At 37.7% G+C, this 26312-nt stretch overlaps 1 protein-coding gene across 5 annotated transcripts in view; it reads right to left on the bottom strand.

The window, feature by feature from the left end:
- The window catches only part of LOC135204191 (solute carrier family 12 member 6-like), a 1011876-nt gene that overhangs the window by 188901 nt on the left and 796663 nt on the right, over window positions 1–26312 (bottom strand). For 2 of the 5 annotated variants that reach the window (XM_064234262.1, XM_064234263.1), the window contains exon 1: window positions 13487–13570. The exons of 2 other annotated variants lie outside the window; for them this stretch is intronic. The gene's annotated coding sequence lies outside the window, so the exon portion shown is untranslated. Of the gene's footprint in view, window positions 1–13486; window positions 13571–26312 lie in introns of those variants that run through there. One more of the 5 variants, XM_064234264.1, reaches the window with a different exon arrangement.

The raw sequence follows: 26312 nt of genomic DNA, 5'->3' as shown, positions 1-26312 counted from the left end.
GGAATTGCAGATTTGGAGAAAGATGTTACTACAAAAACATACTAAGATATGTTCAAAAAACTATGAAATATATGGTAAATGTGCAATACTTAGATGGATATGGGGATGATTGCAGAGATCTGCATCCAAAAATATGTAAAAACTAAAAGAAGGAAAGGATGTAAGTTCGAAAAAAAAAGCAAAAAACATGCAAATATATACACCCTGTAGCCATGAATCATAATCAAATAAATAACCAACCAAGTAATAAATCCAAAATAAGAAAGAAACAAATAAAAGAGAGAGAAATCAAGAATATCAGGTAAAAGAAGAAAGCCAAACCACCAATGAGATATGCAGAGGTGTCAGCAAAAATTTCAAAGAACATCAGCTCCGAAATTCTACTCAAGAGATAATAACTGTATTTATTATGCAAGAGGAATTTGCAAAAGGAAATGGAAAAGAAAATTGCAGATCAGACACAAAAAATGAATTATGATGAAGAAGATCAAAATATTATGGAAAAAAAGTTGGATTTTTTTTAATGTAGAATTTTTCTGGAAATGAAAAAAAGAACAACATACCAGAAGGAAAGAGACATGGGAAATCCTTATTACTACCAGTATTAAATGAAGGAGGAAAACACGCAACCATCATAGTGATGAAATGCGCAGGGGTTTAGTACGAGTAACTCAAAAAAGAAAAATAAAAGAGTACTTAGAAGAACTAACCCAAAAATGAAAAGAAAATAGATATAATGAAATATTAAGTGAAAACTGGTATTCCCAAGAGACTGGGAATGATGATCAAATAAAAGGGTTCCAAACTTTATAGATCAGATAGAAAAAATAGGAATCAAGGGGGAACCGCAATATATTGAAAACAAAAAAACAAGGGAAAAAAATATATGAGAAAATATAGTAAATCAGAATGTGAACTAATAGCGGTAGAATTGAAATCTGAAAAAAATTGATGAACATAGTAATATATAGACCTCCTAATACTAAAGAGTTTGACTTAATAATTGAAAAATGATGATATATGTAGAAATCACAGGACTGGAACTATTCTCCTATCTGGTGACTTCAACTTTCCTTTCGTAGAATGGAAAGAACGAATAGGAGATTGTGGTTGTACTTATACATATAAAAAAAGAGAGTAATAGTAGTGCAGAAGATAAGAGGCATTTGAAAAGCTATTAGATATGCTACTAGAATACAACATTCAAACAAATAAATCACCTGCAAACAAGAAAGGAAAATACTTTAGACCTAGTATTTTGTGAACGAGGATGAATTATGTTAAGAAATAATAGTTTATAATGCGAGTATTTCAGACATAATGTCATAGAAAATTAACAGTTCATTCCAAAGCAAGTGAAAATAGAGATAAGCAAGAAATGAAAAAGTGGGAAGGATATGGAAAAATACAACCTTCTACAGTAAAAATATAAAATGGTCAGAAATTAATGAAGAATTAAACAAAGATTGGGATAAACATTTTCGTAAGTGAGACATAAGGTGTAAATACGGAGATATTATATTAAAATATTTGGAGATAATAGTGGAAAAATATATACCGAGAAGAAAAAGTAAACATCATTCATGCATACAAGAGACAGAAAAGAATTTGTTCCAGAAAATCAGAAAAGTGGAAAAAAGGTCTTGCAAAAGAAAAAAAATGCATGGAAGTTATAGAACTAAAAGTAAGATAGAAAATGCAGAACAAAAAGATTATACAATCAAAAGGAAAATGAAAAACGGGGACTTGGAAGAAAAAAACCCTATTAAATATCAAGCAAAACCCCAAGCTATTATACTCCATATGCGAAGAAGATGAATAAAAGAAGAATAGAAATAGGCCTCTGAGAATTGAAGGGAGATTAACGAATGAAAAAAAGGAAATTTGCAACATACTGGCAGAACGATATAAGAGAGAATTCACCCCTAGAATAGATAATGAAGAATAATGATATAGAAGTAAGGGATGAAAATAGTGAATATTTAGCTGACCCATAGATATTAATGAAGGCTGATATTGGTGCAGGCTATTAATGAAATTAAAAATGGAGCTGCTGCAGGGCGACCTGATGGAAATTCCTGCTATTTGTTAAAGAAAGTAGTTCATTCTATCGCAAAGCCACTTGAATATTATTAAGACAAAGTGTAGCTACAGGCAAGATTTATGATGAGCATAAAATTAGCATATATTACCCCTACTTTCAAAAAGTGGATCAAGACTAGAGGCAAGTAATTATAGGCCTGTGAGTCTAACATCACATATTATGAAAGGGTGTTTATGGAAGGGTAATGAAGAAAAATATTATGAAACATTTAATAAAAAAATAATTTGTTTAATAAAAGACAACATGGTTTCGTACCCGGAAAAAGTACACAAACCCAATTGTTAGTCCCACCGTGAGAACATATTTCAAAAATATGAAAAGCGGAAATGAAACAGATGTGGTTTATTTAGACTTTTGCAAAAGCTTTTGATAAAGTTAGACCATAATATATTAGCGAAGAAAATTAGAAACATATCGTGGATAAAGTAGGGAAGATGGTTTAAAAGAATTTTTACACAACAGGAAAACAGATAGTTATTGCAAACGACGAGAAATCGGGGATGAAGTCAAGGTAATATCCCCCCCCCGTGTTGGCCGCAAGGTACGGTGTAGCTGCAATACTGTTTTGTTATTATGATTGAAGACATAGACAATAATGTGAAGGATTCGGTAGTGAGTAGTTTCGCAGATGACACAAGAATATGTAGAGAAAATTATTACTTGTGATGAAGATAGGAACGCTCTACAAAGAGACCTTAACAAAAGTATATGATTGGGCAGAGGTAAATAGGATGGTATTTAACTCTGATAAATTTGAATCAAATAAAATTATGGAGACAGAGAAGAAAGCTATATGCATATTAAGGGACCTAATAATGAGACCATCACAAATAAGGAAGCAGTTAAAGACCTTGGTGTGATGATGAATAAGGAACATGTTATGCAATGATCAAATAGCAACTCTGTTGGCAAAATGTAAAGCAAAAATGGGAATGTTTGTTACGGCACTTCAAAAACAAGAAAAGCTGAACACATGATTATGCTTTATAAAACTATGTTCGTCGTCCACTTGAATATTGCAATATGATATTGGTACCCACACACTATCAAAAGGATATTGCACAAATAGAGAGTGTACAAAGGTCCTTTACAGCTAGAATAGAAGAAGTTAAGGACTAGACTACTGGGAAAGACTACAATTCTTAAAATTATATAGTCAGAAAAGGAGAGAGAACGCTACATGATAATTCAGGCATGGAACAGATAGAAGGAATAGCAGAAAATATCATGGAACTAAAAATATCAGAAAGAGCAAGCAGAGGTAGATTAATAGTGCCCAAAAAACTATACCAGGAAAAATAAGGAAAGCACACAGGACATTAACCACTACGCACCAGCATCGATAATGCAGCGTCTATTCAATGCGTTGCCAGCTCATCTGAGGAATATATCAGGACGTGAGCGTAGATGTGGTTTAAAGAAAATAATCGACAAATATCTAAACTGCATCCCAGACCATCCAAGATTGGAAGATGCAAAAATTATACCGGAAGATGTCCTAGCAAACTCTCCTGGTTAGGGATTAGAGGTGCCTCACACTGAGGGACCTGGGGCAAACGCGAACAAGAATGTAAGGTAAGGTCTGTAAGGCTCTCTCTCTCTCTCTCTCTCTCTCTCTCTCTCTCTCTCTCTCTCTCTCTCTCATTATCAAGAAATATTTGCCCTCTCTCTCATTATCAAAAACTATTTGCCCTCTCTCTCTCTCTCTCTCTCTCTCTTTCTCTCTCTCTCTCTCTCTCTCTCTCTTTTATCAAGGAATTATTTGTCTCTCTCTCATTATCAAAAACTATTTGTGCCCTCTCTCTCTCTCTCTCTCTCTCGTAGTAGCCATCTTGCTTGGTGAGGACGTACCCGCGTGAAGTCACAATAATCAACAGATATCACAAGTTTAACATACGACTAGGAATTTGAGAAATATCTAGAAGTGTTCGTGAACTATCGGTGATAGGATTTAGTGTGAAAATAGTAGGATAAAGCGTCTTCTAAGTTAGGTTTTTATCAAGTGTAATACTATAAATCAGAACAAGATGGCAGTAAGTTCCAACTGCGGGAAAGTGGCGTAATTTGGCGTGTCCTAGCAGAATTCGCAATACGATGAGGTAGCAGAAGGGAACTGGCATTTCTCATCTATGAAATCAGCAACAGTCCTAACCAAAAAGATACAAAGCAATTTTTTTTTTCATAAGATATATTAGAAGGATATAATCCTTCAAACTGGAACAAATCTAATGAAAACATCTTGAAAATAATTGAAGAAGTTCCAAATAAAATCCAAGTGGTCAAAGAGACTCATAAAGAAAATATACATAAAACAACATATTCCGACAAAGAAAATGAATAAGGTGAATCTTGTGTATACTAATTGATGCATTAGGAAAAAGAATGCCAAAAAGCATGCAAAACTGTGTAAGGTTTGGTATAGCATAGTCAATCCACAAAACCCTAATCAGAAAATGTGCTGCATGCAACATTCCGACCCATCCACAGTGTGCTTGAGGTAATACAAGATTTTGAGAAAAGATCACCAAGAAATTTTGTTCAACATGTCTATCATGGATAGAAACAATGTTATTAATCAAGATGAATGTACAAATAGTTGAGGATGAAGAAGAAGAGGAAGAGGCAGAAGAAGAAGAAAAAGAAGAAGAGGAAAACGGAAGAGAAGTAAACAAAAATGGAAATGACAGAAAAAAATAAGCAAAACAAAGAACAAGATAAAAAAGTATGGATCAGAGATACTCATTGATACTACATATGAGGCAATAAAGCAGCATACCTACGAAGAAATAAATTACGATATGACAACAGAAAAGCAAATCCCGAAGGAGGCTCTACCCAGATCTATACAATGACGGGGAAAGAGGAAAAAAAATAGACAAGAAAAGACAAAATCTGCAACCTTTTGAAAGAGGGAATGCAGATTGGGAGAAAGATGTTTACTACAAACCTCCTAAGATATGTCAAAACTATTGAAAATATATGGTAAATGTGCATACTTAGATGGATATGGGGATTGATTGCAGAGATCTGCATCCAAAAATATGTAAAAACCTAAAAGAAGGAAAAGGATGTAAGTTCGACAAAAATGCAAATATATGCACCCTGTAGCATGAATCATAATCAATAAAATAACCAACCAAGTAATAAAATCCAAAAAATAAGAAAGAAACAATAAAGAGAGAAATCAAGAATATCAGGTAAAAAAGAGAAAAGCAAACCACCAAGAGATATGCAGAGGTGTCAGCAAAAAAGAATTTCAAAGCATCAGCTCCGAAATTCTACTCAAGAGATAATAACTGTATTTATTATGCAAGAGGATATTGCAGAAACGGAGGAAAATTCGCAGATTCAGACACAAAATGAATAATTATGATGAAGGAAGATCAAATATTATGGAAAAGTTGGATTTTTTAATGTCAGAATTTCTGGAAATGAAAAAAAGAACAACATACCAGAACAGGAAAGAGACATGGGAAAATCCTTATTACTATCAGTATTAAATGAAGGAGAAAACACGCAAACCATCATAGTGAATGAATGCGCAGGGTTTAGTTACGAGTAACTCAAAAAGAAAAATAGAGTACTGAGAAGAACTAACCCAAAATGAAAAGAAAATAGATATAATGAATATAAGTGAAACCTGGTATTCCCAAGAGACTGGGAATGATGATCAAATAAAAGGGTTCCAAACTTATTAGATCAGATAGAAAAAATAGGAATCAAGGGGGAACCGCAATATATGGGAAAGACAAAAACAAGGAAAAATATATGAGAAATATAGTAACTCAGAATGTGAACTAATAGCGGTAGAATTTGAATCTGAAAAATTGATGAACATAGTAGTATATAGACCTCCTAATACTAAAGAGTTTGACTTAATAATTGAAAAATGGATGATATATGTAGAAATCACAAGGACTGGACTATTCTCCTATCTGGTGACTTCAACTTTCCTTTCGTAGAATGGAAAGAACGAATAGGAGATTGTGGTTGTACTTATACATATAAAAAAGAGAGTAATAGTAGTGCAGAAGATAAGAGGCAATTTGAAAAGCTATTAGATATGCTACTAGAATACAACATTCTTCAACAAATAAATCACCTGCCAACAAGAAAGGAAAATACTTTAGACCTAGTATTTGTGAACGAGATGAATTATGTTAAAGAAATAATAGTTTATAATGCGAATATTTCAGACCATAATGTCATAGAATTAACAGTTCATTCCAAAGCAAGTGAAAATAGAGATAAGCAAGAAATGAAAAAGTGGGAAGGATATGGAAAATACAACTTCTACAGTAAAAATATAAAATGGTCAGAAATTAATGAAGAATTAAACAAAGATTGGGATAACATTTTCGTAAGTGATGACATAAGGGTAAATACGGAGATATTATATAAAATATTGGAGAAAATAGTGGAAAATATATACCGAAGAAGAAAAGTAAACATCATTCATGCATACCAAGAGACAGAAGAATCTTGTTCCAGAAAATCAGAAAGTGGAAAAAAGGTCTTGCAAAAAGAAAAAATGCATGAAAGTTATAGAACTAAAAAGTAAGATAGAAAAATGGCAGAAAAAACAAAAGGATTATACAATCAAAAGAAAATGAAAAACGGGAACTTGGAAGAAAAAACCCTATTAAATATCAAGCAAAACCCCAAACTATTATACTCATATGCGAAGAGATGAATAAAAGAAGAATAGAAATAGGCCCTCTGAGAATTGAAGGGAGACGAATGAAAAAAGGAAATTTGCAACATACTGGCAGAAACGATATAAGAGAGAATTCACCCCTAGAATAGATAATGAAGATAATGATATAGAAGTAAGGGATGAAAATAGTGAATATTTAGCTGACATAGATATTAATGAAGCTGATATTGTGCAGGCTATTAATGAAATTAAAAAATGGAGCTGCTGCAGGGCCTGATGGAATTCCTGCTATTTTGTTAAAGAAAGTAGTTCATTCTATCGCAAAAGCCACTTGCAATATTATTAAGACAAAGTGTAGATACAGGCAAGATTTATGATGAGATAAATTAGCATATATTACCCCTACTTTCAAAAGTGGATCAGACTAGAGGCAAGTAATTATATGGCCTGTGCGTCTAACATCACATATAATGAAAGTGTATGGAAAGGTAATGAAGAAAAATATTATGAAACATTTAATAAAAAATAATTTGTTTAATAAAGGACAACATGGTTTCGTACCCGGAAAAAGTACACAAACCCAACTTGTTAGTCCACCGTGAGAACATATTCAAAAATATGAAAAGCGGAAATGAAACAGATGTGGTTTATTAGACTTTGCAAAAGCTTTTGATAAAGTAGACCATATATATTAGCGAAGAAAATTATGAAAACACAATATCGTGGATAAAGTAGGAAGATGGTTAAAAGAATTTTTACACAACAGAAAACAGATAGTTATTGCAAACGACGAGAAATCGGATGAATCAAGGTAATATCCGGTGTGCCGCAAGGTACGGTGTTAGCTGCAATACTGTTTGTTATTATGATTGAAGACATAGACAATAATGTAAGGATTCGGTAGTGAGTAGTTTCGCAGATGACACAAGAATAAGTAGAGAAACTTACTTGTGATGAAGATAGGAAACGCTCTACAAAGAGACCTTAACAAAGTATATGATTGGGCAGAGGTAAATAGGATGGTATTTAACTCTGATAAATTTGAATCAATAAATTATGGAGACAGAGAAAGAAAGCTATATGCATATAAGGGACCAATAATGAGGACCATCACAAATAAGGAAGCAGTTGAAGACCTTGGTGTGATGATGAATAGGAACATGTTATGCAATGATCAAATAGCAACTCTGTTGGCAAAATGTAAAGCAAAAATGGGAATGTTGTTACGGCACTTCAAAACAAGAAAAGCTGAACACATGATTATGCTTTATAAAACATATGTTCGTAGTCCACTTGAATATTGCAATATGATATGGTACCCACACTATCAAAAGGATATTGCACAAATAGAGAGTGTACAAAGGTCCTTTACAGCTAGAATAGAAGAAGTTAAGGACCTAGACTACTGGGAAAGACTACAATTCTTTAAAATTATATAGTCTAGAAAGGAGAAGAACGCTACATGATTAATTCAGGCATGGAAACAGATAGAAGGAATAGCAGAAAATATCATGGAACTAAAAATATCAGAAAGAGCAAGCAGAGGTAGATTAATAGTGCCCAAAATATACCAGGAAAAATAAGGAAAGCACACAGGACATTAATCCACTACGCACCAGCATCGATAATGCAGCGTCTATTCAATGCGTTGCCAGCTCATCTGAGGAATATCAGGAGTGAGCGTAGATGTGTTAAGAATAAGCTCGACAAATATCTAAACTGCATCCCAGACCATCCAAGATTGGAAGATGCAAAATATACCGGAAGATGTACTAGCAACTCTCTGGTAGACATTAGAGGTGCCACCTGAGGGACCTGGGGCAACCCACAAGTGTAGGTAAGGTTGTAAGGCTAATCCCTCGCTCTCTCTCTCATTCAAGAAATATTTGCCTCTCTCTCATTACAAAACTATTTGCCTCTCTCTAATCTCTCTCTCTCTCTCTCTCTCTCTTAGAATTATTTCTCTCTCTTATCAAAAACTATTTGCCTCTCTCTCTCTCTCTCTCTCTCTCTCTCTCTCTCTCACTTAGAATTTAAAGTATAACTCAAAATAAACACAACGTCTATCCTGACCCACGGTAGACAGGTCAGTGATAATAATAACAAGGCTATCAGGCCGAATAACATTAATTGCACCTCATTGTCATTTAAGCCCCGGCCGGCTCAACTATCAAGCTTGTACAACTACCGTAAATAACTAACCATAAATAACTATTTTCCATCTAAAAAGCTGCGCTGAATTCGGGCAAATCTCCCGGCATTAACATTCACGACCAGCTTGTAGCAAGTTATTAAATTTTTTTTTTTCCGTCCAGGTCGGTGTAGCGAATTTTCAGCCGAAGGAGAGAGAGAGAGAGAATGAGAGAGAGAGAGAGAGAGAGAGAGAGAGAGAGAGAGAGAGGCAAACAATTCTTAATAATGAGAGAGAGAAAGAGAGAGGCAAATAATTCTTAATAATGAGAGAGAGAGAGAGAGAGAGCAGAGAGAGAGAGAGAGAGAGAGAGAGAGAGAGAGAGAGAGAGAGAGAGCAGATATTCCAAGACCACAGGCACTATGCTTTTGTTTATTTTACATTAATCACGGCGATATTTTTTAAAGATTTTATTCGTCGAATTCTTCACTATATGTTTAGAGTTGTCTTTGCTCACTTACAATTTGTGCATAAAAATACCACGTATCAATAGTTTAAATTCTCAAATCCAAACGGCATTAAAATACTACATATGAAAATAGTCTAAATCCTTCTAAATTATTATTATTGCACTTTCGAAATGAAACTATCTGGTAAGATTCGTAAAGCTCTTATTACACCTTTTTAAAATCATCATCTCATTGTCAAATGTTTGTCATCATACCACGCACTCGGAATATTACTTACTCTAGTATAGCATATGGCAAATCATTACGATATCTTCATTTATAAGACCTCACTCGCGTAAGGAAAATCCTTTATCTCGTTATTACGTCAAATACATAAAATTAATTTTTAGTGTTCTACGACCTGAGGACTTGTGACGCCCGATCCATGTACTGCAATCCTTGTATCTCTTTAAATGCGTCAGGCTCAGTTAACCTTTAGAGTTGAGACGCCGGATTCGTATACACCGGTAATCATAACATCTCTTTATTTACTTCAAGCACAGATGACCTTTTGAAGATGCGTCGCCTGATCCGTGTGCCTACTTGTATCTCATATAATTCAGGCTCAGTTTTGACCTTTGGATTTGCGACGCCTGATTCGTATACACAGCAAGCACAACATCATCTTATTTCCTTCGTGGCCCCGATGACCTTTGATGCTGCGACGCCTGTTTTGTAGATGCCAATCCCCCCTAATCTCCTTATTTCTCCAAGCTCCGATGACCTCTGATGCTGTGACGTCCGCTCATCTTGAAAATCAATAGACTTGAATTCCAAAGAGCTCTCAACCAGTCAAATGCAGTTCGCTGAAGCGACTGGCTGGTATGATTGATTGATTGGCAAGATCAATTACATTACAATTAAGTCTTATTTCTTTTTCTACCATTTATCCCCGTTAATTATCTTTCCGAACTGAGGCAATTTCAGCGGCAATGATTCAAATAAGTAGCATATTATTATTATTATTATTATTATTATTATTATTATTATTATTATTATTATTATTATTATTATATTGAAACCTACTCATATGGACCAAGCACACGAAAGGGGTCACTAACTAGAAATTCAAGCTTCCAAAAAATGTTGGTTTCATCCTCCCACCGCAGACCCTAACACCGCAAGCAGTAACTGATCACAATGCAGACCCAGTGAATTTGCATCGCTCTGGGGGAGACGCGAACCCGCGTCATCTGAGTGGCACGCACGACACTAACCACTATAGCAGCGAAGCAGGTAAGATGGGTCGTAAAAAGAAGGGATTGTGACCAACCCATCCTCGCCCCCGTCGCTGTCTACTCTGGATGTAACCCGAGCAAAGTCGCCTTAATTGCCAAGTAAACATTCCACTACTTAGGTAAACAGAAGCTCAGGAGGATTAAACAGAGTGCCACAATCGCTCCGTTTCAGCCAAAATCGGAACAACGGCGCTTTCGAAAGGAGGACCAGCGTTTTTCGGCGCTATACATCGGGGTCCCCGTGTAAACACACACGTAAACACACACACACACACACACACACACACCACACACACATATATATATATATATATTATATGATATATATATATATATATATATATATACAGTATATATACAAATTTTTATCATATCATCGTGGTGATTCATATACACGCATGAAGCTACAAATTTCCTTTAATATACAATTCGCTCCATCTCGGAATCAATATATATTCATACAAGTTAAACCGAAAGGGGAATTTTTTAGTTGATCATAATTTCGTCCTCTCGTGGATTCCAACCAGCGGACAGAGGAGAAGAAATCAGGACTTCAGTGACATTACCGGCAAAGATGCACTTCTAGCTTTCCCAAAGATAAATAAAATTAGATAGATAAGGTGTAGGTCACCCGAGCAGCATGAGTCTGCATAATTCTGATACGTGCGTTTGTTAGTTTGTTTGTATAGTGTTTTTACGTTTGCACGGAACCAGTAGTCATTCAGCAACGGGTCCAACGGCTTTACGTGACTTCCGAACCACGTCGAGAGTGAACTTCTATCACCAGAAATACACATCTCTCACACCTCAATGGAATCCCCGAGAATCGAACTCGCGACCACCGAAGTGGCAGGTCTGGACCATACCGATCACGCTACAGAGGCGCTCTGATACGTGTAACTTATATATCAAGGTAGCGATGCGCAACAAAAGGGGAGAGAGAGAGAGAGAGAGAGAGAGAGAGAGAGAGAGAGAGAGAGAGAGAGAGAGAGTTCGTAATCTATTTACTTGCCAAACACTTTCATTTGCAGTAATGAGAAACCTTTGAATTGCGAAAGAAATGAGGTAATTTATCCCACGATTTCGTTCGTTTTAGCTCACGAATCTCGGCACTTTTAGGGTAACGAATCCTTTGCAGAATTCAACGTGCATTCCATTTGCTCAGTAACGCTCGACTCTGCTGCCCAGTTCTTCCAGATACACACACACACACACACACACACACAAATATATCGACGATCATTGTTCCAAGCGCTTAGCGAGGGTGTCTTCCATCTTTCACACCAGCTAAAAGCCGGTGTTATCATTGGCAATTAATTAAGCGACACCTTTCTTTCTTTTTATGAAGGTGCCTAATGGACTTGCTCTTACAGAATCGTTTTCATTGCTGAAGGGATGTGAACTGAGAGAGAGAGAGAGAGAGAGAGAGAGAGAGAGAGAGAGAGAGAGAGAGAGACGCATGCATTTATGTACGGAGCAAGGTACTTACTTAAAAAAAAAAACCTAGAAGTATAAGAAAGAAGAGCAGAGAGAGAGAGAGAGGAGAGAGAGAGAGAGAGAGAATCCTTGCAAGTAATGTAAATGTCGTTACCCCCAGTCAAGTGACGGGTGACTCGTCTCCCCCACTAGCCTCTGTTTCCCCTCACCTGTGGCTTCACTCCAGGTGATATGATGGCAATGATAAAAGTCACCCACTATTACATAAGCAATTCGTTAAAGTCTATTGAACTCCCCTATTTCTAATCTTCTCTTTTGCTGCACTTTGATTCCTTCCTCCTTCCTCCTCCTCCTCCTCCTCTCCCTCCTCCTCGCTCCTCCTCTCCTCCTCCTTCTCAAGGAGCGTAGGCGTGTGTGACTGAAGTCATATTCATCTGATGGTACAAATAGCTTTATAACTTCATGAAAATCTCTCTCTCTCTCTCTTTCTCCCTATATATATATATATATATATATATATATCTATATATATATATATATATGTATATATATATATATATATTATATGTATAAAATATGCTACCCCAAAATAACTGCTCACTTGATAAATTACAGTAAAACACCACCCTGACCACCGTAACCATTATACTCTCTCTCTCTCTCTCTCTCTCTCTCTCTCTCTCTCTCTCTCTCTCTCTCTCTATCTTCTCCCCTGCTTTCATCACACCCTTCATTTCCCCTTTCCAACCCTTCAATTTCCATTTCATTAGCATTGCCTGTGGCACCTCTGCGGACACTTCCATTGACCCAACTTCCAGTAGTGGAGAGACTTCAACTAAATATAGACTGGGCTTTCAAATAACAGAGAGAGAGAGAGAGAGAGAGAGAGAGAGAGAGAGAGAGAGAGAGAGAGAGAGAGAGAGAGTAAAAAAATAAATGGCTTGCAATTAAACTCACGTTCTCAAATCCTCAAAAAACAATAATGGTCCATTAACACCTCACCCCCCTTGCCCCCCAAAAAAGAAAGAAAAAACACTTGATGAGTAAGGTAATTCTGAAAAAGCAAAACGTACGAAAAGTATACTACACCAAAATTAATTCTGGGCAATAATGGAGTAGGGATTCCAACAGTTCCCTGCGACGCCAAATCCACTTCTGATTTTCAGGTATTAACCAAAATAAATTATTTCCCCAAGTCTTCTCTTCTTTGCAACTGGCTGCAACTGTCTCCCTTCAGTAGGGGGTGGGGGAACGTATACGAGTTCGCTTTTCGTCACAAACACAACCGCGAAACTTCCTTCGTAAACTTCACTTCGCGATTCGCAAAACTTCCTTCCATACGGGGAAAGAAAGCCAAAGAACGTGAAAGAAAGCACCGACCGGAGAACGAACTCCGCATCTCACACGTACAAACTTTCTTTTGACGACAGAGAGAGAGAGAAACACACACACACGCACAGACGGTTAGCTCGTGTCTCTCGGACACAGCCATAAGCGCACACTACCGTTCCGTTCCGTTCCGGCGCCAGCATGTGTTGACAACACGAGGGTCAGGCCTCTACTGTGGGGACCCCCCTCCCTCCTCCTCCACCACTACTCCCCACCCCTGACCTCCAGCTGCTGAAAACCCCCCCACTCCAATGCCTTCCGAAAGAGAACAAGAAGAAGAAGAAGGCGAAGAAGAAGAAAAAAAAGAACGCCTCCACCTCCCTTCTACCATCCCCTGCTTAGTCTTTCTCTCTAGGCGAGTCCCTCTACTCTCATGATGTCCCTTTGCTATACTCTCTCTCTCTCTCTCTCTCTCTCTCTCTCTCTCTCTCTCTCTCTCTCTCTTTTAAAGAGGACAGCTGCAAAGGTAAAAGCGGTACATAGCACAAGATATGTATGCCCCACATACACTGTATAAGGGTATGCAGGTGCGTCTGTGCATCGGCAAACGCGCTTACATTTGTAGATATATGTATACATATATATACATACACACTGTTATATATAATATATATATATATATATATATATATATATATTATTATATATATATATATGTACAGTATACATATCATATATTTGTGTATGTATACAAGAGAGAGAGAGAGCAGAGAGAGAGAGGAGAGAGAGAGAGAGAGAGAGTGAGAGCAAAACCACAGGTGGAAAATGCACCATGTAAAAACAAGTTAATTGTAAGTTAATTGTCACACATATTTGCAACCTGATTACGTATCACAAACAAATATATTTAAATATATACATACATACATATATACATATATATATATATGTATATATATATATATATATATATATATATATATATATATATATAAAGCGTATATATAACTACAGAGAAACGACATTCTAATTCTAAAACCTCACACCTGTCCCCTTTAAGGTCCTAATTATCCCACCTGGACCCCTCCGTGCAATATCAACATCTCATATCTCTCCTGTTCTTATGGCAGTCATCATTTTCACGAGGCCCATCGCCTGCCCTCCTGCTTGCCAAGATCTCCTCTGGTGCTTGCTACAAAAAGCTTTAAAGATATTTACATATCTGCATGTGTGGGTGAATCATCTGAGAGGAGAGAGAGAGAGAGAGAGAGAGAGGAGAGAGAGAGAGAGAGAGAGAGAGAGGAGATCGACCATTTCAAAATGTTTTATGAAAGAGAAAAACACTGATTCTTTTGCGAGAGAGAGAGAGAATGATTATTATGAAATCACCATAAATTTAAATCCACAAAGCACAGTGTGTGGGTGTACTATCATTATGTGAGAGAGAGAGAGAGAGAGAGAGAGAGAGAGAGAGAGAGAGAGAGAGAGAGAGAGAGAGAGGGCGCGACTGACAGGAAAAAAAAATATCAGCCCTTTAGAAATCCGTATGATTAAATAAGCAAAACAAAAGTATGGATGCAAGGATGTGCATTTATGTATATATACAGAGAGAGAGAGAGAGAGAGAGAGAGAGAGAGAGAGAGAGAGAGAGAGAGAGTATGTGTGTAGGTGGTAAGAAGAGCTTCGGCAGAATGGAGGAGTGATCGGATTTGGAGCCATGGGGTGAGGTAAAGGGACAGGAGGGAGAGGGAGAGGGGATGGAGAGGGTGAGGGGGGAGAGAGAGAAAAGGTTGAGGAGATTTCGAGAAGAGTCAAGGAGAATGAAAAGACTTCTCTCGTTCTCTCTTAAGTGAACTTAACATAAGAAGATCGGGAAGAACTTGACACTATTTTTTTTTCTTTTTTCCTTTTTTGCTGATGCTACTTTCGAACATCTATTTTTATCAGTGTTTTATGGACCTTTAATTTTACAGACATAATCTTAAAACAAGGTATCAATTACAATTACATCTACATTAAGTCGACTGATGTACCAAGACAGACGACCTAGGTTCGACTCCTGGCCAAGAACGGGGCCTGACGGACACATACGGCCTGTTAAAACCCACTGGGAGGTCCTTTCGACCTACACAGTGAATTATGTACTTAGCAGTTGCATGACTACGGAGGGCTAAAATCGTTTTGTGCCACCTCTTCCAAAAAGAAAAAAATGCAATACTATTCTTCTGTTCCTCTTAAATTTTCATTTGGTATGAAGTTAGCGGCTTCATGCTTCTGTCCCCCCCTAAAGCTGCAACCCTTAACAGTCGACTAACAGCCAGATACGTAATGAATTGGTCAGGGATTAAGAACCAAACTGGGGCCTGCCAAAACATACTTTAATCATTCCGCAGCCCGGAATTGAAACAGGCCCATTCGCTTGTGATGAGGCAAGCACCATGACTAAGAGATAACGTTACAAGAACAGGTCAAGTGGGCCCAGATCACTTCGACCAACACGTAAGGTCACTTAAGGTCACCTTAGGTCAATTGCAGTTACGTTGGGGATGCAATGACTTTTACTATGGCACCGAAAAGGCTTTGGGGCCAACGTGACTGGAATCCGACTACGAATATCCGCATACATATTTTTTTTTCACCGTAACAGGAGGAAGTCACCCCCTCCCCCCATACCCCAACACCCCACCCCACCCCCCCCACCCAAAAAGAAAAAGAAAAATGAATGAATTTCTGTGTAGTAGATATGTCAAGACTATATATATATATATATATATATATATATATATATATATATATATATATATATGTGTGTGTGTGTGTGTGTGTGTGTGTGTGTGTATATATGTGAATGTATGTATAGTATATATATATATATATATATATAATAATATATATATATATATATACTTGAACAATTGTTCAGAATATTGTATATGACTAAACACGCAAACACTGCATAACTCTGCAGACGTCAGACCATTACACGACATATTTTTTCCGGACTAGAAATAGTTACACCCAGATCGGCGACAAAACTCTACGGTATTGGAGCCTAAGGTTTCATTTTCCCAAGCCTGGGATGGTATGAAATTAAGCCTGAGCAATACACCAACTTAGCTGAAAGTCCCTTAGCCTCATAAATTACATCCATTCTTCTTTATAAAGCTCACCTTCTCGCAAAAATTTCATAAAAATCCAAACATAATTTTATTTAGTAATACAGCCAACAAAAAGTCAAACAAACAATCACAAACAAACCCAGAACGTACCCTTCTTGGCAGAGGCAAAAAACTGCGAAAAACCAACGAACTTAAGAGGGAGTTGCAAAAAATTAAGTATATCTTAGTTTAACCAGACCGCTAAGCTGATTAACAGCTCTCCTGGGGCTGGCCCGAAGGATTATTAGATATTTCTACGTGTCTAGGAACCAATCGGTCACCTAGTAACGGGACTTACAGCTTTTTGTGTGATCCGAACCGCATTATATCGAGAAAAGGATTTCTAATCACCAGAAATCGTTAAAGGTGACGGAAGAAAGTGTAGTAGACAGAACGTTCTTGAACCTTAAACCTATGCTTAAGGAATAAAATAAAAGCTATCCCCTAGTTTTCTTATAGGCCTAAAACTTTGAAAGTTTTTTTGCATGAAAGTTTTATTTTATTTTTGTTATTTTTATTTATTTATTTATTAATTTTATTTATTTATTTATTTATTTATTTTTGCATTAAAGACTAAACGCTAAATTGGTGAAGAAGGTTCCGTATGAGAAGAAAAACTCGAAATTTTTTTTTCTTTTTTTTTGCATGAAAGACAAGACAGACGTATATAAATGCAAATTCAGACATACGCTAAATCGTTGGACAGAGTCCTTGTTTGAGAAGAAAAACTCGAAATAGGCCGCAGGATGGTTTAAGAAGTTTTAGAGGGAAACACCTTCAATACTCAAGTAAAACAAGGAAGGCTACAAAACAGTACACGAAGACTGGTAAGGAAAGAAGGGTTAGGGGGGTGGGAAAGTGAGGCGAGGAGAGGTGTGAGAGGGACAGCGGGAGGGGGGGAGGTGGAGGAGGGGAGGAGATAACATGCTGTCAAGTATGGCTTCTGAAGGTCTTCACGACGCTGTCACGATGCACCTGCAGAGTTTTCAAAAGAGCTTCGTGCTTCACTTCGGAGGAGAATATTGCAACGGGAGCTATTTCGATTCGGCGCGACTGATTCTCAACAGAAAGGACCACCAGAAATTCAGAGAACTTACAAGTTCCTCGTAGGACAAGTGGTTTTCGCGCTCGGCTACCAATCCGGCTGTCCGAAGTTCGATTTTCCGCTCGGAGGAATTTATTTCTGGTGATAGAAATTCACTTCTCGATATAATGTGGCTCGGATCCCACAATAAGCTGTAGGGGTCCCGTTGCTAGGTGATATCAATTGGTTCCTAGCCGCGTGAAAATATCTAATAATACTTCGGGCCAGCCCTAGTTGAGCTGTTAATCAGCTCAGTGGTGTGGTTAGACTAAGATACGCTTAACTTTTTCAGCAACTTACAGCAACAAGGCTTCGAAGTGAGATAAAAACCGAAGCGCGGATTTCCGTTTGCGCAGTTTTCTCCCCCCCTCCCCCAACGGGTCATCCGGGGTCAGCTGTACTCTTACTACTCTAAGCCTGCGGGATGAATGAGACTGAGGAGGCAAGGAAAAGCAGGGCCCGTCTCTCCTCAAGTCCTTTTCCTCACTTCTCCTCCGGTTCTTTTCCTCACTTGCATAATTCATGACCACACGCGGTACGCTTCACTGATTGCGTTGTGTCAACGGAAGAAGGAATATTTTTTTCCCTTACGTGTTTTTCAAGTAGTTTTGCTTCTAGGGGAGAGAGAGAGAGAGAGAGAGAGAGAGAGAGAGAGAGAGAGAGAGAGAGAAACAAGTCCATTTGCATACATTTGACCGCGCCCAAAATTAAAAATGCTCCATTCACGTACATCTGAATACATTTTCCTAAGCTCAAAACGTAATAAATTTCCATTTTTATTAGGCTAAAGATCATATATTACCTTTACGGTATATTCCCTGCTCCAATGGGAAATAACTAAGAACACATACAACAGAAACACTGCGTAATAAAAGAAAATAATTTACTCTCCAATCTCTGAATGAAAAAAATAAAGCATATTTTGGGATATTTTGACGATACCATCGTAAAACAATTTTGAACTGAGGCCCTGAAATAGGCCTATAAATATTTAAGAATTGAACCAGCAGCATTTACCGAAACTGCCAAAACTATTTTTGGTCTAAAGGACTTTCTTGACAGCAATTAAATCAAGTGAGTTGAAGCTAATCACTTTGCATTTTATACTTGATGCAATAATAATAATAATAATAATAATAATAATAATAATAATAATAATAATATCATGAGTCACTAATATGGTGAATATATATCTACACTTACACCATTGCGGATTTCTTCACCAAGAATAATAGTAATAACGCAGCATCAACGGTAGATTAGCCTTAAGTTTTTAACTAACCCAGAGTAACCTATAATATAATATCAGAGACATGACAAAACCTCTCACCCCTGCTAACCGGTTCCCCCCCCCCCCCCCCCCCCCGCCGAGTGAGGGCGGGGTAGATAAGGGAACGGGAGGGTAGAATAAACATGACACATCCACCCTCTTCCTGCAAAGCTATTTGTCCGTCCCGGGTGGGGCGGCTTAGGTAGGGGATCGGGAGTGTAGGGTAGACATGACGGGCCAGCGCCGTGTTCCAGCGCAGCGTAGAAATATAGAATAAAACCTGGTCATCCGGCTAAAGGCGAGGGAGTTATTTCACTCCGGAAGGCAGAGCGTTACATAAACGTAAACAAATGGGACATTAGAAAAAAAGAAGAAGAAGAAAAAAGAGGCACTTGCTAGACGCCAAACCCCAAAGGAATCGGCACTTACTTCTAAATACCTGAGCGGTTCAGACAGCATTAAAACTTCTCTCTCTCTCTCTCTGGATTCTACTTCCGTAAACATCTTCATCATTCAACGTCGTCTGCCCACGAACAAGGACGCCATTCGTATCCCACTGTAATTCTTCAAGCTGATTTTACCTTATACATTTATATATCATACACACACACACACACACACATATATATATACATATATATTAGGCTCTTGATTCATCATATTCCCATACTAACTGAACAGTGAATTATAACTGTTAGACGTGGCTTAAGGAACGGCATTACTTCCATCCTCTCGATAATCGATAATTAAATAAATAAATAAATAAATTTCTTTAAATTCCTCAAATTTAATCCCGTCTATCTGTAATTACGCTCTCATTATCCTGTTATGCCTATTTACCTTTGAATCTGCCCATGCACATTGTATAATTTACATATAACTCTACCCTATGCTGTAATTAATTTATTGCACTATCCTTTACAAACGTAACCTAATATATTGCATGTCCTATACAGTAAGTCATAGAAGGTAATGTCATATGCAGAACCTAAAGTATTGCATGTTCTATACAGTAAGTCAAATAAGGTAATATCTCAAACGTAACATAATATATTGCATGTCCTATACAGTACGTCATATATTACATGTCCTATACAGTAAGTCATGGAAGGTAATGTCATATGCAGAACCTAAAGTATTGCATGTCCTATACAGTAAGTCATATTAGGTAATGTCTCAAACGTAACCTAATGTATTGCATGTCCTATACAGAAAGGCATAGAAGGTAATGTCATATGCAGAACCTCAAGTATTGCATGTCCTATACAGTATGTTATAGAAAGAAATGCATCAAAACATAACCTAATATATTACATGTCCTATACAGTAAGTCATAGAAGGCAATGTCTCATACATAACCTAATATACTGCATCTGCTATAAAGTAAGTCATAAGAGGTAATATCATATACAGAACCAAATATACTGGATGTCCTATAAATTATACCATATAAGACATTGCCTTTTATACTGTTTCCACCATCCACCATATCTCTCTCTCTCTCTCTCTCTCTCCTCTCTCTCTCTCTCTCTTCCGCTATTCTGTCAAGACATAATTCGAAATTATATCTTCCTTCCGTCTTATACAGCTCAATCCTCTCTCTCTCTCTCTCTCTCTCTCTCTTTCTCTCTCTCCACCACGATCACTAGGAGCTTCAGACCTGATACACCTACACCTTTAATTTTCTTCTTACCAATACACCTACACCGAAGTTTCCTCTCTCTCTGATACTCCGATTCACCTCTTTCTCCCCTTTTTTTCATTTTCTTTTTTCCGAGGGGATACGAAAGTAGATATGAGGGGAAGACGGAAAATGGTTTAAGAAATGCGTCGTAAGAAGCAAATAAAGAAGAGAGGAGATGAAGAGATATGCATAAGAAGGGGAAGGTTAATTGAAGGGAGTTGGAGGGATAATGTAGTGAGGAGGAGGAGGAGGAGGAGGAGGAAGAGAGAACGAAGGTAATTGGTGAATGAAAGGCCAGTGGAAGATCTTAAAAGAAAACAAATGCTTAAAAACGGATAGATAGAAAGACTGATGAGAGACAGATCGATGGAAGAAAAGATAATGTTAACATGTTAACTTAATAAATGCTTAAAAACGGTTAGATAGACAGAATGGTTATAGACAGACCGATGGAAGAAAAGATAAATGTTAACATTTTAACTTAAACGCAGAGTAGTACCTTAGTCAGCAACGGGACTATATATACAACCATCCAACCTCTGACGACTTAATTCTTAATTTTAACAATTTCTCCTTTATCTTGATGTACTACATCCCGAGGCAAAACGTGTCTTAAGGCCTCCTCCCCCGCCCCCTACCCCTTCTCCCGGCCTGGGCATCTCACCTTCCCCCTACCTTATCACAAAGCTCAGCACATTCAAGTCCGCCACTCGAAAGATTTTCTCCAGATCGTGGTGATAAAACATGACTCTCTCTCTCTCTCTCTCTCTCTCTCTCTCTCTCTCTCTCTCTCTGATCCTCAGGACACGAAAATATTCTTGCCCTAATACATGTTATTCCAGGAAAAACGAGGGCTTTGCTCTCTCTCTCTCTTACCCGAAGAAATTTATGCTCTCGTACGTAGGATTAAAAAAAAGGATGCTTTGGTTTTTTTATATTTCCTATGTAAAATTCTCTCTTCTCTCTCTCTCTCTCTCTCTCTCTCTCTCTCTCTCTCTCTCTCTCTCGTTTGCTCTGGTGTTCCAAAGGAAACAAACAACTTTCTCGTACATTTCTCCTTGAACTAAAGTAGCCCTTTATCTGACATGGACGCTACTCTCTCTCTCTCTCTCTCTCTCTCTCTCTCTCTCTCTCTCTCTCTCTCTCTCTCTCTCTCTCTATATATATATATATATATATATATATATATATATATATATATATATATACATATATATATGTTTACATATATATCACAGACATCTGACCATAATAAACAGGTTCTATTTGAAGCCAATGCCAAGCCAAACCCATATATGAGAAAATGTCAGTCTTCCGGGATAACAGAAGACGACTTAAAGATTGTCTTAAAAGAAACTTCCGGATCATTTCTTCATAATTGTTACGACTGTCAAAAACACAGGATGCTAATAAACTCCAAAATGCAAATCTGAACTGCAAGTCTTTCAGGCCAGAAAATGCAATCCTCTCCTTTCCAGTTTGTTACTTTGTTTGTTTGTTTGTAAGGTGGTTATTCAGCAAAGGGATCAACGGCTTCGCGGGTCTTCCGAACCACGTCGAGAGTGAACTTCTATCACCAGAAATACACACCTCTAACTCCTCAATGGAATGCCAGAGAATTGAGAACTCGCGGCCACCGACGTGGCAGGCCAAGACCATACGATCACGCCACCGAGGCGCTGTTTCCTTTCCAGTTACTCATGTAGACTGTCTGAATAAAAAGCCGACGAAATAGTTGGGATAGGAAAATTAATCCATGTAATTTTGAAAAAAGAATCGACTAAAACACACTAAACAAACTGGAAATAGCCTAATGAGCATGAGAAGTATGAAAAGCATAACTGGGACAGGGAGGTTATTCATACTGAATAGTTTTACCGATTAGCGTTATTTTTTTCTCGTCAAGAGTGAAGTCAGAAGTCCAGGGATAGCGCGGTAATTACAGGATAATTCCAAGTGTGAAAGAAATCCTAAAATTCATAGGATCTTGGCTCATATTTGTCCGAACAGAGAGAGAGAGAGAGAGAGAGAGAGAGAGAGAATGTTAAGTGTTAAGAAATCAATCAAATCATAAGATATGTAGTTCATATTTGTCAGAGAGAGAGAGAGAGAGAGAGAGAGAGAGAGAGAGAGAGAGAGAGAGAGAGAATTATGATCAGCTTGACCCAATCTGACACCCAATAGCAGGGAAAGAAAGAGAAAATATTACCAATTAATAAAACTTAAGACTCTCAGTTGTGGCAGGGTCTTAAGCATCCAGGGTCTAATGACTGACGTGGAATGCGAACCGCGTCTTGTGCGAGCGAGTCAAATAGATCCCCCCCCCCCCCCCCCCCCCCCCAGTAGTCATTTTCATGACCGAAATGGGCGGGCAAGTACCGACTGGCTTAATTAGACATGAATTCCTCAGGTTGTGTGTTTTTCTCGACTATACATTCCTCGAGGTCATTATGGCCCCTTGGTCACCACCGACGAATTACTGGAGACGAAGTACAAGTGGCAACTGAAGAAAGGTCGATGGAAATGACTTGTTTTGGCGGCGTTAGAGCCTGGCTCTTCTCTCTCTCTCTCTCTCTCTCTCTCATATATATATATATATCTTTAATATATATATAATATATTGATATATATATATATATATATATATATATATATATATATATATCACATGCCACATGAAAAATAAAACGGGGTGTAGGTCCTGACCGGTTTCGACTTTATTTCCCTAGTCAATGGCTTAGAAATAAAGTCGAAACCGGTCAGGACCCTCACCCCGTCTCTTATTTTTCACCTGTGGATATGTGTGATAAATGAATCACGTGCTAAAGCGATTATAATCGATTATATATATATATAATATATATATACTAATATATATATATATATATATATTTAATTTATATATGTATACTATAATATTTGTATATAATACATATATATATTCATATCTTGTTCCCTGGGAACAGTGCCTTCATCTTTTACATTTAATAACATCCCTGAGCAAACTGCCATTCTCTCTTTGTCACTGAAAACAATTCTCTCTCTCTCTCTCTCTCAAAAAGAAACGAAAGAACCTTTGTTATCTCACAAAGCCCAGAGCTAAACTTCTTAAGTGTTTATGAGAGCCTTGATAGTAATAAAAAAAAAAATCGCGAAACACCCAACGATCCATCTCCCGGACACTTGAAGCTTATTTGGCTCCAACTTTGGAAAACAATGCAGGAAATGAAGCTATCAACGGTTCCTGATGTACACAGGGCCTGAACAACTTTGAGACTCGTATATACAGTTTCCGTACTTGGTGGATGATGATGATACTCTTTCCAACTATTTTTGGTTGCAAACGACTTGTTGGAGATACGATTTAATCGCGCCTTCGCGAACACCAGTGAATTTTGGTGCCTTCAGCGTTCGTCTCCATCTCGTCTGTAGGAAATGGAATTGGAATATAAAATTGAAGCCAAAGGCCAAATGTTAGGACCAACGAGGTGCAACAGGAGTAAAACCTCAAACCAGCTGCACTACGAAACAATTTCTAGGAGAGGGTGGAAAGTAAGATGGACGAATGATAATATGAACGGAGGTACAGTGAAAGGGATGAAAGTGGCAGCTGCTAGGGACGTTGCAAAGAACCTCACGTAGTGCCTACAGTGCACCACGTGATGTACACTGACGTCACTACGCCACCAAGGGGCCATCTTCTCTATCGTGATCCGCATCAGTCAGTCAGTCAGTAACGTTCATTAATTCCACAAATTTCAACCAATTTACAGTAATCTCCATCCATCCCTGGAGATCTCCATCGATCTGCATTAATCACAGACATCCCATTTAATACCAGTCGGTGTGCAGATATCTCCATATATCCATATAATCTCCAAATGCCGTAGACTTCGCGAAGCACAGAGAATCACAGCGTTCATCGTATTCTTGACCTTTCAACCTCTCACATTAAGTGCCATTAAAAGCGATCGCACGATGGCGGAGGGGATGTTGGAATAGCTGGCACTAATCTCTCTCTCTCTCTCTCTCTCTCTCTCTCTCTCTCTCTCTCTCTCTCTCTCTCTCTCCCCGTTAATATCATGCAGTGCAAAGTGCAGTTCACAACCCCTCCTTGCAATCTCTCTCTCTCTCTCTCTCTCTCTCTCTCTCTCTCTCTCTCTCTCTCTCTCTCTCTCTCTCTCGTGATCAACAAAGCACCATCTGCACGCACCGACCATTTTCATCATCTATTCGCACCATCCATTATTCTAAAACTTGCTCTTACGACGTTTTTGTTCTCAACATAAGTTTCCTCATCAGGCAACCACAATAACACCAAATACCCAAGAACACTTTGCATAACATTTCACGCTGTAATAATCTCTGGTGTGCAAATCTGCGACCGAAATTTCCTCTGATACCTCTGCCTTGACAATAATCACGATGAAGTTGAAAGATGGTCTGCTTCTGCTAAAAAGAAAATAGATGAAATGAACGACTTTTTATTATAAAGTTTTCGTCAAATAGTGATGACAATCAGTGGTTTTATACAGTCGGTTAACTACATGGATATAAGAGCACTGAACGACTGTGTACTATATATGACTTTCGTTATATGGTGATGACGATCAAGCTTTTATACAGTGGGTTAACTATATGGATATAGAAGCACTGAAGAAACCAAGAAGAAAAAAAAAAACGCCGAACAAAAGGTCAGCTGAACAATCAAAGAAAAATTCTCAAATTAATTGATTGACTCGTGGCTATTACCACTGGCCTCAAATACTCAAGACACTATTGCCCGTTAGTCGAATGATAAAAGAACCCGAGATGCGAAATGAAGACAGGTGACGAATTAGAGAAGAGTTTTCTGGTTCAACCTGCCAAGAAAAAGTTAAACTTATTGCAAAGAAAAGTGACCAATAAGAGAGCAGTTTTCTAGTTCCGCCTGCCAAGAAAAAGTTAAAACTTATGCGAAGTAAATAAACGAACGACAATGACATTTTTAGCAGCACCAGAACTCCTCCTAAACGTAAGGTGAAGCGTCTTTTCAAAATCCATATAAAGTAAACGATATAAAAATAAATAAATATATAAACAAATAAAAACAAAGAACGATGGACCGCCTATATCGTCTAGCCATCCAAACCTCCCATTTGAAGATTCGATTTCCATTAGGAGTCTCCTAAATCCGAACAGATATATATGCCCCTATAAAACCGTTTATTTCCACTCAACTACGACCTCTTTCCAAACAATTTATTAATAAAGGCCCTATTCACACGTCGTCAAAGCTTATGAAAATGTGTGTGTATATTTATAATTATGTATAAATACACATATGTGTGTATATTTCAATACATACGCATATATATAAGAAAGAGGAGGTAGGAAGCTCGTTTGGTGAAATATTCCGGCACATCGTTAAAAATATACCGTTATTTTGTTACCGAAGCGTGAAAACAGAAGACGAACAAATGCAAGGTGCCCCGTCGACGGAGAAACATGTTCTGTCGTCGGGTGAAACTTGCATAATAATAATAATAATAATAATAATAATAATATAATAATAATAATAATAATATGCCTCTCTCTCTCTCTCTCTCTTTCTTGAAGAAGCGAGCTTTCGTCTGGAGCTGCCAGACATCCTCGGGCTGGGAAGCTGAGGGTGGACTGATAATAATACTAATAATAAGAATTATAATAATAATAATAATAATAATAATAAT

This window comes from Macrobrachium nipponense, chromosome 44, assembly GCF_015104395.2.
Source record: "Macrobrachium nipponense isolate FS-2020 chromosome 44, ASM1510439v2, whole genome shotgun sequence".
Lineage (NCBI taxonomy): Eukaryota > Metazoa > Arthropoda > Malacostraca > Decapoda > Palaemonidae > Macrobrachium > Macrobrachium nipponense.
The sequence above is the reverse complement of the archived record's forward strand: the minus strand, read 5'-3'. Positions and strand labels throughout refer to the sequence as shown.